The sequence below is a fragment of the Muntiacus reevesi genome, chromosome 4, assembly GCF_963930625.1.
Source record: "Muntiacus reevesi chromosome 4, mMunRee1.1, whole genome shotgun sequence".
NCBI classification, from domain to species: domain Eukaryota; kingdom Metazoa; phylum Chordata; class Mammalia; order Artiodactyla; family Cervidae; genus Muntiacus; species Muntiacus reevesi.
The window spans coordinates 132755192-132772169 of NC_089252.1; the positions used below are offsets into that span (position 1 = coordinate 132755192).

Consider the following 16978-nt stretch of genomic DNA (forward strand, 5'->3'; position numbering starts at 1 on the left):
TACTTGAGAATACAGTGCAGGAATGAGGGCCTTAGATTAAAATACACAAAAATACAAAACCAGAATATTTATATTATGAAAAAAAAAAGCTAAAATGCACAAGATATGTCATTTGCACACAGCTAGTGCAGTTGGCATCCTGGAGAAAGTGGGACCCAAGGTATAGTCACTCAAGGCAGCAAATAAATAAAATTGAGTTGGCCAAGAATGGGGTGAGAGTGAGCTTAGAAGCAGCAAGTGTGCAGATGTTCCCTCGATCACCCCTTTATCTGTCATCATAATCCATTACTTGGGACAGTTCTTAGCGTTCTGTCCCAAGAGGGAGTTATAAGGAGAGAAGAGGAAAACGCTGCCGCCCCCCCTGAGATGTTTCCTCCCATGGAATGTAGTGGCTTGTTGGTTGGGTCCATCAATCTGTTCCTCTTAATCTTTACACTCTGTTATGGGAAATATTATTCCATATTCTTCTTTAAGAGTAAAACAACTTCCCTACCCAGGCCACTTTCAAAAGCTGGAGATTCTGGGGGTGGAGACTCATATAAAACATGCAGGGAGGGTTAACTCCCAAAGCCCTCACATGCATCTGGAAAGAGCTAATTGGAGTTTCTTTGCCTCACCCCTTCTTCCCACCAAGAGGGAAGAGGGGGTGATGCTGTGGACTCCAGCCTCAGATATATGGCAGTGCCAGCTGCCCCCTACCCACCCTGTCCCGACTTTCTCCACTCTGCCGATTGATGCCTGCTCTTCAAAGCTTTCTGATCACAAAAGGATAGCCTCCACCCACTGTGGCTCAATTCTGAGCTTCTGGGAGCATGGCAGAGCTATGGATCTCTTCTTCCTCCTCCGGAAAGGAGGCTGGCTTTCCCTGGGGGCTGGGAGCTTGCTGGGCCTTCAGTGGGCACGAGGCTACCATATGGCTGATGCTCTGGCAGAAATGGCACTTCTTGGGCTGGGGTGGCAGTTTGCATTCCTTGGCATGGTGGTCTAGACCTCTACAGTTGTAGCACCTGCCTCCCTTAGATCTGCGTTTCTGCATATTCTTCCCTTTGGGCCGCATTTCACTCCCAATACAGAACATCCCACCATTGCCGGTGACTCAGATAGATTCCAGGCCCTTGGATTTCTTCAAGGTGAACTCCACGGCCTCACCCTCCTTCAGGCTCCGGAAGCCCTCCATGTGCAGCTTACTCTGGCGCACAAAGGCATCCACCGGGGGGTCGGGCGCGACCCCTGCGCCGGCGGTCATGGACAGGAAGCCCAACCCCAAGCGCACGTTGGACCACTTACAGATGCCGGCGTCGTGCATCAGCGGCGGCTCCTCCGCCGCACGGGCCGCGTCCCCCCGCATCTTGGGGCAGCCACCTCTCTTTCATGTGGCTTCGGGGTGCCACAGCCGTCTAAGGTGTCCCTAGTAAGTCCCGAGGTCCAGCAGCACTACATTCTTTAGGCCATAGTGAGTGTTATCATCTTTGCCAGAAGTAAATACTTGTGAAAATACAATTACAGATGTTGTCTTCCTACTTTTTTTTTTGGCTGTGCAGAGTGGGATGCAGAATCTTAGTTGAGATCAGGGATTGTACTTGGGTCCCCCAAGCGGAAGCCTGGAGTCTAAACCTCTGGACCACCAGGGAAGTCCCCGTTTTTTCAATGATGTAAGGACATAAAATTTAAAAATCTTAAAAAAATTATGTGCTATTTTTTTCTGATTCAGTTTTGTCTTTTAAATACACTGAGATGTTTCCAGCTCAAGTAGGAGACCAACAAGGCAACTGTGACTGATCCTGTCCTGAAAATGATTAGAAACACTGGAACATGAAAACAAAAAGTGTGGAAGAGCTAATAGTTCAGTGACGGCTTACAACGATTCAGAAGAAAGAAACCCAGAGAAGTGAGCTTGATTTTGGAATTATTTCATTCTGGGGATCCCCCCCCCCTTTAATTGATACCCAGTCCTTGGTAAATATCCCAGACGTTTGTTACTCACCCTGAAGGACCACACACTGTAAGAGGAACTTACAAGTGAACTTGAAATAGACAGGCTCCCACAGGGATTGAAGCTGAGTTTAGAAACATCTTGGTGTCTTGTAGGTCTGAGAGCTAGGATTCAGAGACCATTATTTGCATTATAAAAACAAATACAAATCCTCTTTAGGGAAAGATAGTATCATTCTAGACCTCAAAATGTGAAGTGAGGTGAAAGTCCGTCAGTTGTGTCTGACTCTTTGTGACCCCATAGCCTGTAGCCTGTCAGGCTCCTGTGTCCATGGGGATTCTTCAGGCAAGAATTCTGGAGTGGGTAGCCATTCCCTTCTCCAGAGGATCTTCCCAATCAGGGATGGAACCAGTCTCCAGCATTGCAGGCAGATTCCTTACCATCTAAGCCCAGACCAGGGAAGCCCAGACCTCAAAATAGCTCTGGAATTTTTCATATTTGAGGCCTAGCATGTTGCATATTTTAAGAAAGCACAGAAAGAGGAGATCTGAATAATAACTACTAGAAGCAGAGACAAGGAACAGAGCCACAGCAGATCCTGATAATAGAACCATCACGGAAAGTTTGAAATAAATGTGTAAGTTCCAAAAATAATAAATGAGATTGAGAATTTCAGCTTGTTTTGTTGTTCAGTTGCTAAGTCATATCCAAATCTTTGTGACCCCATGGAATGCAAAATGCCAGGCTCCTCTGTCCTCCACTATCTCCGGGAATTTGCAAAAAAATTTATGTCCATTAGTCATAATGCTATTTAATCATCCCATCCTCTGTTGCCCCCTTCTTCTCCTGCCATCACTCTTTCCCAGCATCAGGGTCTTTTCTAATGAGCTGGCTCTTTGCAGTGTCAGAGTATTGGAGCTTCAGCTTCAGCAACAGTTTTCCCCATGACTATTCAGGGTTGATTTCCTTTGTGACTGACTGGTTTGATCTCCCTGCTGTCCAAGGGACTCTCAAGTCTTCTCCAGTACCACAAAAAGTCTGTAAAAAGAAGTTTTTGTAAAAAAAAAAAAAAAAGCAGTTAACAAACATGAAAAAATAGAACTCAAATTACAATAGGTGAAATAAAAATACAATAGATGGTTTGTAAAGTCGATTAGCAAAAGCTTTAGAGCGTAATCACAAAATTAAAGATGGTTCAGAAAAAAATATCCCGAATGAAGTACAGAGAAACAAAATTTGGAAAATTATAGAAAAGGGCAAAAGAGACACAGAGGCTACAGTGGATGTGTTTAAATATCTATTCACTAGGAGTCTTAGGAAGAGAATAGAGGAAATGGAAAAATACCAGAGCTCAATACAAGTGGTAATGCTCAATATTGTTTCAGGAAACTTGTGTTGCTGCTTCATGTGTCTGCTATCAATTCGCTCTATTGAGACAATAGATGATATTCTGAAAACTACTTTGTTAGATTATGTCATTCATGATAGCAGAGCCCAAATCTTTTCCAAAGAGATTGTTTTCATTCCTCTTGGAACGATTCATGCAGGAAGCATTTCCAGCCGACCTAAAATTCCTTCAATGTGAGGAAATGTGATACAATGTCAGGAAGACCATTTGAATATCCTGTATATTTGAAATGGAATAAAATGTAAATGTTTCCCAGATTAATAGCTGCATGTGTATCAACTTGCATTAATCCACAGATATACCACCCTAATAGCAATAACTTGTAATAGAGCCTAAAGAGATATTTCAGTTGTTATTTTAGCAGCAAGGTAGGCATCCTCAGACAAATTCATCACACAGACTTATCATTTGGTATAAGCGTGTGTGTGTGTCTGTGTGCCTGTGTTTGTGTGTGCTTTATTGATCAGTCATGTCCGACTCTGCAACCCCATGGGCTATAGCCCACCAGGCTCCTCTGTCCGAGGGGATTCTCCAGGCAAGAATACAGGAGTGGGTTGCCATGCCCTCCTCCAGGGAATCTTCCCAGTCCAGGGATCACACCCAGGTCTCCTACATTGCAGGTGGATTCTTTATGGTCTGAGCCACCAGGGAAGAGTGTGAGGTCCTGAGGATCAGGAGGCTGAGAAAACAACAAAATCATTCCTCAGTGGCAACTGCTCCATGTGTGCGCAGTCGCTCAGTCATGTCTGGCTCTTTGCAACTCTGTCCCGCGCCTCTTATGTCTCCTGCGTTGGCAGGCAGGCTCTTTACCACTAGCGCCATCTAGGAAGCCCGGTAATATCTGCTGCTGGATTTCAAATCTCTCACTCATCATCTTGAACAAATCGTAAGATTTTAGGTGTGACTTTTGCCCAGAATTATGAGTTTTCGTAGTTACAGTAATCAAAGATTACTAAAAAGATACAAGTGGCCCAAACTGGACTGCCTTTCAACAATAGAACTCTTTGACTCATAGCCATCTCTTTTCTATGGACCTGCAGGCACTTTTTATATGCCAATACTCTTTAACTTTGAGTTCCACTGTAGTCACTCACAACTGGAAAGGACACTAAGGATGGTCCATGGTTTCTCCTTCCCCGATGGTTTCCTTCACCAGAGGCATTTCTGGACCCACTTCTCCCCATAAGAGTCCACATTCTACCCACTGCATTCATTCCCCAAGATCTCTCACTGTCCTTGTGTAACTGATTCCTTTAGTTGGAACTTTTCCGTCATAGTCTAGTTTCCTAGAGCCAGCCCTAGATTCTTAGTGTACTTTTAATTTTTCATGGTTTTCTGGATTTTTCTATTTTTAACAAATGAAATTTTGGAATAAAGGTTTACTATTTTCTTTTAGATTTATTCTGCTTAAATATAAGCAAAATAAATTTTGTAGTTTTATGATAACTCTTTTTACAGAAAATGTGGTCACTAATCCTCATTGGATGATCTGATATGTAGATTTGTGCCTGCTTACTAATTAAAGTTAATTTCTAAATGTGGCCAGGGAAACTTCTCAATCTACTATAATATGGAGATAACAATGTCTTTATTTACAGGGCTATTGCAAAGTGGTATTATAAGGGCTTTGTTGGCCACAATTCTATGAAATTATATAAAAAATTATAGTAATTACAGAAGTACTATTCCTAGGTACACTGATTTGAGACTAGAGATAATAAAAATAGTTTTTCAACTGTACATTCTCCTTTGCTAGTACCAAATAAGATCACAGCGTGATACAACTAGAACAGATGTTATTTTCCAGATGGAAAGTGAGGCCCAAGGAGATAATATGACTTCCTCATAAGTGGCAAAGACAGAATTGGACTCAGATCATTAAATCCTGGAATGGGGAGGGGAAGTAAGGGGGGATTGTTTAGAATTTTCAGTAAGAATCCAGATTACTATTTAATAGTTATGACACTCTAAACCATTTTTCATTTGTAAAATTAGAACAACAATATTTTATACTAATGTTAAGAATTAAACAATAGTTCAAAAACAGAAAAATAAACATACAGGAAACAAAGACATTATCATCATATAATGTCTTTAAATAAATTAATTCTTTCCTCTTCTCCTTCCCTTCCCCCTTCTTTCCTCTCTCCCTCACCCCATCTTCTTCTCTTTTGCTATTTAATTTATATTGCATACTCTTAGTATCCTGTTTAGCCTACCACTTTCAAGGCAGACTTTGTTAATTTTCTCTGCTGAAACATTTGACAAAGTGATTAGGAATTCATTCTGAAAGCTGTCATGGGAGAATTTGGACAAATATTTCTGACTTGGGTGGGTTTCCTTTCATTGTGATGTAAATATGAATAAATCCTAAGTTCTTTCAAGCCCAGATAGCAAAATAATAGTAGCAAAAATAACCTGAAGCAAAATCATGTGGTAAAGTAATTCTTTTATTGGTTGACTGGTTAGTGAACCAGATAATTTTGCATCATAGGATGCTGTGGTGATCCTTTCTGTAATGCTATATTTTATTTAACAGCAAAATATTTGACTGTTTCCAGAGATATATGCAATCCTAGAGGAAATCAGTCCTGGATATTCATCGGAAGGACTGATGTTGAAACTGAAGCTCCAATACTTTGGCCACCTGATGCAAAGAGCTACTCATTGGAAAAGACCCTGATGCTGGGAAAGATTGAGGGCAGGAGTAGAAGGGGACGACAGAGGATGAGATAATTGGATGGCATCACTGACTCAATGGACGTGACTTTGAGTAGGCTTCGGGAGTTGGTGATGGATGGGGAAGCCTGGTGTTCTACAGTCCTTGGGGTTGCAAAGAATCGGATATGACTGAGCAACTGAGTTGAACTGATGCATTTGTGAAATACATAAAATATGTATTCTGTTTCTATTTATACAGAAGTAAATCAAGTTACTCCAATATAACTCCAAGGAGTTTCTTATGGTAAATTGGAAAGGAATATTTTTGTAGCTTCCTAAACATCACAAAACTTAGAATGAAAAACTGTGAGCAGATACTGGTCTTCTTGTTGATTTTCATTAGCATTTTAGTCTTGCTAAAGCTAGATTTAAAATAAAAAATGTGACATGTGGTATGTAACTCCACTATTTTACAATCATTTATGAAGCCAAGAACAGTATGGACCATATATAGCATCTTAGTATCACCCACCTCTCTTTTTAAAATCAGTCTTATTTTAGGAAGAAATAATATAAATGAGAAAATTCTCATTTTTAAATATATGACCTCAAATGAATATTCAGGCATGTTTCTTTTGTTACTTGCATTTATCAGGATTGTTGGAGATTTAAAGGACTAAAGGTTCAAGACTATGGATGGTGCTGGTGGATATGGGTGTAGTGGTCATCACTGGGGGCTTGAGCAGATATCTCATCTCCCAGATACTTGGGGCACAGGCAGGCTTCTGTCTGCCGACTGCCAGAGAGACCTGCTCTTGGTTAAATGACAGCATCCTTGCCTGGGAGCTCCATCATAACTCAAAGCCAGCTGGCAATGACTGATTGACATGGTGAGACCCACTTCCAGGTGTGATTTTTGCTAGAGCTCTCCCCCTGGGATCAAGCTGAGGCTCATTTTCATTTGAAATCATAAAGCCCATTTTTCCCGTTCTTCTCATTTTTTCATGAAATCACTTCTCAAATAAACTGCTTGCTCAAGCACCCCCATCTCTGCTTCTAGGAAACCTGACCTAAGACAGTGAGTACCAGGAATTGTTCTAAGAAGCAGAGTCTAAAGTTGGTATTCTGGAGAGGAATCAGGGGCTGGCCAAATGGTAAAAAGAACTCCCTTAAGGATAGTAGGTAGAGTATAGATAATCCAAAGCATGCTGCAGCAATGGAATTGATTGTTGCTGTTGTTTCGTCCCTAAGTCATGTCTGACTCTTCTGTGACCCGTGGACTGTGGTCCTCCTAGCTCCTCCTGTCTATGGGGTTTCCCAGGCAAGAATACTGGAGAGGGTTGCCATCTCCCGCCGGGGATCTTCTGCACCCAGAGACTGAACCTGTGTCCCCTGCGTTGGCAGGTGGGTCTTTACCACGGAGTCACTAGGGAAGCCCATTTATAAACAACCAAGCTCTCTAGATTATTTACCTTATGTGAGACACACCCTGGTAGAACAGTAAAGACAAAAGAGCCCTCCCAGGACAGAAGCAGGGAATCCACCAAAACTGTTGAAGTTTTCATTCTCCACCACTCCGCACACCTTTACATACATCCTCAGTACATCTACTAAGTTCTTCTTCTGTCACCGAAATGGTCCCTGGGCACCATGCCACTCTCTGGAAACTCTGCTGTATTTAAACATCGGTGAAGAGGAGCTAACAATGCCGGAAGTACTTTCCTGCCGGGTATGGCCTCTCCCTCTGCATGGTTATAAAGCTAGTGGTGGCCACTCTCTGAAATTCCCGTGCTGTCAAGCTGTCTTGAACATGAAATATGCCCAAAATCTGGAGGCAGATACTTCTATAATAGTCCTCTGCTGAACAAGACTGCTGGGGACCAGAGGCCGAAATCTTTGCAGTCAGGTCCCATGTCTTCCATTTGGCAGCTATGGCCTCAGCATCACTCTCACCAGGCTCCCCCACACCTTGCTCCTTCCAAAATGCCCCAGACTACTGCTGGAACACCACTGGGTCTTCTCAACCTTTCAGACAGGAGCCACTCACATAGACGTGGGCGCCAACCTGGGGCCTCGCCCCTAACTTGAGTCTTCCCATCAGTGCAGGACTTGGATGTTCCTCCCTGGAGGGTAAGTCATTCCTGGTTGGCCAGTGGTTGATACACTTGATCCAAGATGTCTCTCAGGGCCTTCCTTGATAGCGCTCTTTCCTCCTTAGTGAACACCTCTTCCTCAGGATTCCACCGTGTCCTCCTGGACCGTGTCCTTTGCAGAATCCCAGCTGGTACAGACCTACTGTAATAGCTGCAGAATGCGTGTATTCAGTCACGTCTGACTCTTGCAACCCCGTAGACTCCCGCCAGGCTCCTCTGGCCATGGGATTCTCCAGGCAAGAGTACTGGAGTGGGTTGCCATTTCCTTCTGCAGGGGATCTTCCCGACCCAGGGACTGAACCTGGGTCTCCTGCATTGCAGGCAGACTCTTTCCCGACTGAGCTGTGAGGGAAGCCCCCAAAGCAGCTTCCCCAGAGACACAGGCCGAGCGGCACTGAGGAGGACCTTGGAGCTCCTGTACAGTCCCTGGGTTGCGCTGAGGGCAGCACCGGAGACATCCCACGTCCTGAACGAGGGCTCCAAACTCAGCCCTGTGTCTCAAAGGGACTCCAACACCATGCAGGGGATGGGGCAGACCCCCAAGCTCACTGCAAACTGTGAAACTGATTGCACGGTCTTTCGCCGTGAGACACTCAGCATATCTGGGGTCAGGAGCAGCTTCTGGTCCCAGCTCGAGGCCTGAGTTTTCCCACAGCAAATGGTATATGAGTTCTCTCACCAGGGATGGAACCCACCTCCCCTGCATGACAAGGCAGATTCTTAGCCACTGAACCATCAAGGAAGTCTGGAGAAGGCATTCTTCCCTGAATTTCTACCACTGTTTCAAGTAGGCCTTCACACGTTTTGCCCTTTGATTTCAAAAGATTTCTTCGGATGTTTAAGGAGGGTCTCTGCTTCCCTTGTGGCTCAGCTGGTAAAGAGTCTGCCTGCCACGTGGGAGACCTGGGTTCGATCCCTGGGTTGGGAAGATCCCCTGGAGAATGGAAAGGCTACCTACTCCAGTATTCTGGCTTGTAGAATTCCATGGACTGTGTAGTCCATGGGGTCACAAAGAGTCAGACACAATTGAGCGACTTTCGCTTTTTTTTTCTGATTCTCAAAATTTGCTTAAATTGTTAGCAATGGGAATCTGTCATTTTATCTCTGTTTTGCAGCATGCCCCCAATCATGTAGTCTGTATAGTTACTCTTTCCTTCATGTCTATTAAATAGCAGGTGTTGCAGTGGTTAGTGCATTCCTTTCTACATTGTCAAAATTTCACCCCAAATGAAAGTCTTCCCAATATAAAAAGAGTGAAGGCCTGTTTGAGACAGTGGTAGAACTTCGGTGAAGAATGCATTCTTGGGATTTCCTTGGTGATCCAGTGGTTAAGAATCTGCCTTGCAATACAGGGGACTCGGGTTTGATCTCTCGCCAGGAAACTGAGATCCTACTTGCTACGGGGAGACTAAGCCCTCAACCTGGAGCCACTGAAGCCTGTACCCCTCAGCTAGAGTCCCTGAAATGCAAAAGATCCTGCAAAGCACAACTAAGACCCCATGAAGCCAAATAAACTCTTGGCAAGAATTCTCCTACCCCACAATTAGAGCTCTAAAAGGGAAGGATTGGAACCCTGAAACCTGGTTTGAACCTTGAAATCAAGTTGGTAGATGAACTTGAGATCTCTCAAATTCTTCTGAATCTTCCTGTCTGTGGAAGTGTCCAGTCTTCCTCTAAAAATACACTGCTGTTAGTCTATGCAGAGACCTCAAAAGTGACATGTGCCTTAGAAGGCATCCCTTCCTTCAGGATCTGTCCTAACCTCTTTTCTGACCATCAGGTCCATGTGAGCAAGCTCAGTTGCCTAGTTGTAACTGAACTGTTGAAACTCTGTGGACTGTCGCCCACCAGGCTCCTTTGTCCATGGGATTTTCCAGGCAAGAATAATGGACTGTGTTGCCATTTCCTCATCCAGGGGATCTTCCTGACCCAGGGATCAAACCCAAGTCTCCTACATTGGTAGGCAGATTCCTTATCACTGAGCCACCTGGGAAGCCCCATCAAGTCCATAACTCTGCTGAAAACTCAGCAAAGTCTAACTGGGAAAATGCCGAGCCTGCTAAAGGAGGGCAGGGATGTTACACCAGAGCGGCTGCGCTGTCTGACTCACAGTGCACAGGCAGGAGCTGGAGAATATGCCTAGCAGTGGTCCCTGGGGGTGTGGCATAAGGGGGGACATAATATAAAGCTGATGAGAGAGTTTAATTATGTAGGACTCTCCTGTGGCAGAATTAACATCTTGACGAGGGCCCCATAAGTTGCTTCTAATTTGTTGCTGGGATGGTTCTTAGAAGCACGGAAAAAGTGAAGGCTCACATAAATGAAGCACAGATGCCAGAACTGCCGTGACAGATTAAGCAGAAAGGGATGAAAAGGCTCCGAGAAGGGAGCATGCAGGAAGGAATCTACTCCCTATGATTAGAAAGCTCACCAGATGCTATATCCCTTGAGATGGTGCAGAGGAGACATATATTTTATCAAGAAGATAAGAGATATTGTGATTAGGGTGGCAGAACATTCTAGAAGAATCTTAGAAGTTCCGTGTCAGTGGTCCTCCATAAACTAGGGCTGATAGTAGGATGTGCTGCTACCTTATCTAGGCTCATGAATAGCAATGAGAATGAGAGGATCCAGGAATAAGAAGCCAGGTGGTACCACTTAAATATTAGCAAAATAGCTGAGTGAAATGCTCATAATAATCAGCAGCTTGGAGTGGTGCTCAGAGGGCCACATATCATGCCCATATATGAAATACATACAGAATGGGTACTTGTTCCTAGGGACAAGATAAATGAGCAGCCCAAATATGTTAACTTAAAATATGTAATCATGGGACTTCTGATGGTTAAGAATCTGCCTGCCAATGCAGGGGACATGGGTTTGATCCCTGATCCAGAAGATCCCTCGTGCCCCATAGCAGCTAAGCCTGGGAGCTGCAACTACTGAAGCCCATGTGCCTAGAGCCCATGCTCCTCAGGAGGAGCCACCACAGTGAGGAGCCTGAGCACCGCAGCTAGAGAGTAGCCCACTCACTGCGACTAGAGAAAGCCTGAGTGCAGTAATGAAGACCCAGCACAGCCAAAAAATAAATGAAATAAACAAGCAATTAAAAAATATATACATATAATAAAAAAAGATTCAAAAATAGATGAGAGCAGAGGCCTGAGGTAGGATTTCACAATAGAAAAAGTCATCTTCCCAATACCTAGTTTCTAGACCTGCATTAGTGATTGGACCCAGTTATCATAATCGGGCAACTGAATAAAAACTCTGCTGCAAATGGAAAATGTATATAGTGCATCCTCTTTTTCTCCAAAGGGCTTCCAGCCATTTGCTCAGACAACTGTATTCTGGGGAAATAGAATACTTGTCTTCTGAGGATGATGTGGCACAAGTTCTGATGTGATTATGTCCTGTGAGAATCCAAGGAACTATTACACTCTCCCTTGTTGGATTAGGGATGTGCAGAGATCAGGTGTAATTGGAGTCCTGGTCCAACACTGTCATAATGGACCCAGTAACTCCGTAGGGCTACCCAGTGGTCATTTCTTCAATTGCTTTTTGTAATGGATATACTGTATTGTTGGTGTAATTCTCACATTGGTCTCTTGCTCATTAGAGTGAGAGCTCTAATAGCAGTAAAACCCAATGCAAACTCCTGAGTCTGCAACCCCAAGTCAAGTTGGCAAATCAAAAACAATACTGGGTCCCAACAGGAATGACAAATGCCACCCTTAATATCATAAAGGATGCAAGAGTGGTTGTTCTCACTATGTGCGTGCATGCTAAGTTGCTTCAGTTGTGTCCAACTCGTTGCTACCTATGGACTATAAAAGCCTGCCAGGCTCTTCTGTCCATGGAATTCTCCAGGCAAGAACACTGGAGTGGGTTGCCATGCCCTCCTCCAGGGGATCTTTCTGACCCAGGGATCAAACCCCCATCTCTTAAGTTTCCTGAATTGGCAGGTGTGTTCTTTACCACCAGCACCACCCGGGAAGCCCAGTTCTTTTCATAACTTTCATTTAATTCACCAATTATATCCATGTAAAAACTGGATGGTTCATGGAATGTAACAATGAACTATCACAAACTCAACCAGTTTGTGATAACCTCAGCTGGAACTGCAGGGCTGGATGTGACATTGTTGTTGTTCAGTCCCTATGACTCTTTGCAACCCCATAAACCTCAGTATGCCAGGCTTCCCTGTCCTTCACTATCTCCTGGAGTCTGCTCAAACTCTTGTCCACCGAGTCAGTGATGCCATTCAACCATCTCATTCTCTGTCACCCCCTTCTCTTGCCCTCAATTTTCCCAGCATCAAGGTCTTCTCTTCACATTAGGTGACCAAAGTATTGGAGCTTCAGCTTTAGCATCAGTCTTTCCAATAAACATTCAGGGTTGATTTCCTTTAGGATTGACTGATTTGGTCTCCTTGTTGTCCAAGGGACTCTCAAGAGTCTTCTACAGCACCACAATTCAAAAGCATCAATTCTTCGGTGCTCAGCCTTGTTATGGCCCAACTCTCACATCTGTACATGACTACTGGAAAAACCGTAGTTTTGACTAGATGGACCTTTGTCAGCAAAGTAATGTCTCTGCTTTTTATATGCTGTCTAAGTTTGTCAAAGCTTTTCTTACAAGAAGCAAGCGTCTTTTAATTTTGTGACTGCAGTCACTGTGAAGCAGGTATTTGAGAAGAGTGTTTGTTTTATGTTTGTAGAACATTTGGACAATTTTATTCATCTAATCATGGATCAAAAGGAATGAGATGGAATTTTTAGCCATTGATGAAAAGTGTTATAATCCTATAAAGTGATATCAGGAGCAACATTATATGTCATTTTCTAGATTTCAAGATAAATATTAAGTTAGAAAATGCGTAGTAAACGATAGCACATGAGGCTCTACAAAACCATGTGCTTCCTCTTCTACACATGTATCATGGCATCTAAATGTCTGTTTCACTTTGCGTGTGTGTGCTCAGCAGTTTAGTCATGTCTGAATCTTTGTGATCTCTGGTTCCTTTATTATCCTTTACATTTGTGAGTGAGTGGTACAATTGTACAGATCTTTGAGGATTTCACAAACAACACTGGCTTAATAAAAAGAGTGATGAAGTGTTATACATGTAGATACATTTTTACCTTCTAAAAATGTATACTTCAGAAGCTACAGATTAAAAATTCTAAAATATTAGCATTATCATTTTCAAATTAGTCATATCTACCCAGTCATTGTGACTAAAAATGCATACTCTACATTTTTAATTTTTCTTTGATGTATACATGCTTGCTGAGGATATTTTTAAAGGAGTAATTTTAAACATGAGTTTTGTCAGTTTAAAATTATGAAAAGCAGAAATTGCTTAATAATAAAAATCTCTCATATATACCATTAACATAGATGACAACTCTTCATGTGTGCAGTGTCATTGTAAAGCGCTTTTAATTAGTATTAAAATTTAAAATACTATGCAAGAAAAAACGAAAAAAACAATAGAGATTTCAGTATTCTTTATTAACATGCTAAAGATCGCTAAGCTAAATAAGCTTCTTTTGCTCCATAGTGGGGAAATCAGATGCTTGGGTTTGAAATTTAAGCATCTCAGACAAAGAAAATACAACTTATGTCAATTCATAACGTTTAATTTGATTTTGCTTGTCTCATAGGAAAAGCCTTAATTATCAGGGATTTCTATTTTTTTGAGTTAAGAGAATCAACTTAAAAGAAAAGCACACATAGAAATGCCATTAGGTATATTTGTTTTTAATTCAACTGTCAAAAATATATTTAAGTTTGATTTGAAGGAATCAAATTTATGAGGAAGCATATTCTACATGGAAATTAAAGAGTGTTGTGTTGTAAATATCCGGCTTTCTGTTGATGCATTCAGAATACAAATTTTCTTGTGGCAGTCATTTTGAGGCAATTATCTAGGATTTACTAGATACAATAGTGGTTATCTGGAAGTATACACAAAAACAAACATAAAATAATGGGTCATATAAAATCTGGATTATGACAAGAATTCACATATTTAGACGGTCAATTGTATGTGAAAATTTATTGATAGCACAGGAAAACTGCCTTATGCAATTTCTTCCACATGTGTAGAACTTCATATAGCAAAAATAATCAAGGTAGGAATTTAAATAGATGCAATGTTTTTAGAGGTGTAAAGATCTGGAAGTTCAAGTATAATAGGAAATATTCTCCAAATAAAAATGAATGTTACCAGTCAATTGTAACTTTGATAGCAACACATGCCAAATATTTGTATTTAGTTTCTCGACACAATCCCCCACTGCATCTCCCTAATAACAAAACAGCTGGTTCCAAGGTGAAAATCAACCCTAAGGCATCTGAGTGTTTTCTCATTAGAGATGCCAAATAAACAGTTCGTTGTTTGCTGTGTGGTATTTTGAGTATTACTATTTTAATGTCTGTTTTGGATTATGAAAAACCTGTGGATAGAAGAAATTATTGAGAGTACAAAGGAGAAGCAGACCAGACTTCTGTTAACATTACATTATGGTCTAGTCTCTGCCAATAAATATTGCATGTACATTTATTTACACAACAAAGCATATGTTTAAGTTTGTGAGTAGAATTTCTATCCATCACCTTCAACTTTGCCTCCTCAATCAACGATAAGGATGGCTGTGATGTAATTAGGACATCATAAAGCCGTAGTCCTCAAAATTAACTTAGTAGGCTTGCTTCTTTGCTGACTTATGTATGTTACAGTGCATCATTTAGAATACTCAGGATTAATATAATACTCCATTCCATGATTCATTGAAGATTTATATTACTGCCCCCTGAAACTTTAACTTATTGCTGGAGACTAACGCAGCAACCAAAGAACAGAAATCACACAAGTCTATGGGGCCACAAAAATGCTAAGAAACAACCATGGGCCTGGGAATCAGGAATATCCTCCAGGCTCAGCCCTAAAAGAAATTTCTTTGCCTCTACACAAATGCACACTTCCTGTTCTTTTTTTTACTTTTTCTAGGGGATGTGGAGCACAGGCTTTGAATTAATTACCCATTTTACCTCCAATAAAATATAAAGTATCTCAAGATAATTTGAGTCATATAATCATATTAATATGAATACAAGACTAAAAGTCAGTGATGGTCTTAATAAAAAGTGTAAACATTTTCTGAAATAATTAGGTATGTATCAACTTTTAAAATTTTCCTGTATCTGTTGCAGGTAGCTAATTTAACCTCTTATTACGTTTTTCACAAAAGCTAAACTGACGAAGTGGGGATCATTTAAATGTTTTTAAAACTACACACAAATATCCATTTTTACACACCCATTTTATTATGTTCTGCTCTATTGAAGCAAATTGAAGCTTTGTGGTAACCCTGTATTGTCAGATGATGGTATCCTTAGTTATGGCATTCAAACTAATAGTCGCAGCATGTGGGGTCTATTTCCCTGACCAGTAATGGAACCCGGGCCCCCCTGCATTAGAAGAACAGAGTCTTAGCCAGTGGACCACCAAGGAAGTTCCAGTATTTCTAGCAATAATTATTTTAAAATTGGGTTTGCTTGGTGGCTCAGTGGTAAAGAATCTGGCTGACAATGCAGGAGATGCAAGAGACATGGGTTCAATCCCTGCATTGGGAAGATCCCCTGGAGAAGGAAATGGCAACCCATTCCAGTATCCTTGCCTGGGAAATCCCAGGGACAGAGGAGCCTGGCCGGCTACAGTCCATGGGGTCGCAAAAGAGTCGGACACTACTGAGCACAATGCACAAAGTACTCAGAAAATACTGTTATTGTGAATACAGACTAAAATAAAGAATAATTTTAATTAATTCAGAATAAGTTGTCCCCCTTATAAAAATCTTATTCTTTCATATTTTTTTTTAACTTAGTAAAAATACACAAAATTGAGTTCAGTTTTTAAAGAACAGAAGTAAATTTTCTTTATTTTTGAATAGGTTTCTTTGTTCAGTAATTTAGGGATATATGCCCACTACAGTCAGGGATTTATCATTCAGAAGAAATTCCATCAGAAGAATTGTACCATTAAAAGTTACTTTATATTAAGATGAAGTCTGATGCTTATAAAGGATAATAGAATTTACTTTTCTTACGGCTAGTTTCTACACTATTTTTATGTAGTATGCTCTTGGTGACTTTGGAGGCATAAATATTTCAGAAAGAAATCAATGTAGAGATTTTCCTGTAAATAAAGTTTCTTTGTGATTTGAAAATGTCCTATAAAGCAGAGTTTATAAGGATTGTAACTGTCTCATGAGCTTTTGTTCAATTTATTTATCAGATGTGATGTCATTTTTATCTCTATACTTAACCTGCAATAATTAAAAAAATATTTAAAAGGTCCAGATTATCTCTAGGTCATATATAATGCTTTTTATCTTTTAGGAAAAGACAGAGGAACATTGACTGACCACATTGATCTTATTGACCTGGTGGGTTTTTTATAGTACTTACCTGGATTGGGGAAAAAATGGGAAAATTAGAAATAAAAATCACCTTTGATCAGTTGCTCTAATGTGCTATCAGCATCTATAAATCATGGCTAGTAAAATTCTTTCAACATGTGCTAGTTTCAGTGACTATGAATTAACCGGCTTTTGATAATCACATGTAGGAGTCTTAAGATCAGTACCAAGGCATGGGAATTAGAGATACTACACAAGCATCACCAACTCAATGGGCATGAGTTTGAGGAAGCCTGGGGAGATGGTGAAGGACAGGGAAGCCTGGCATGCTGCAGTCCATGCGGTTGCAAAGAGTCAGATATGACTGAGCGACTGAACACCACCACCTAATACA

The 16978-nt window shown here is 41.4% G+C and overlaps 1 pseudogene; it reads right to left on the reverse strand.

Moving 5' to 3' along the window:
* Positions 1–790: 790 nt before the first annotated feature.
* Positions 791–1348, reverse strand: LOC136167512 (protein lin-28 homolog A pseudogene; annotated as a pseudogene).
* Positions 1349–16978: the final 15630 nt, after the last annotated feature.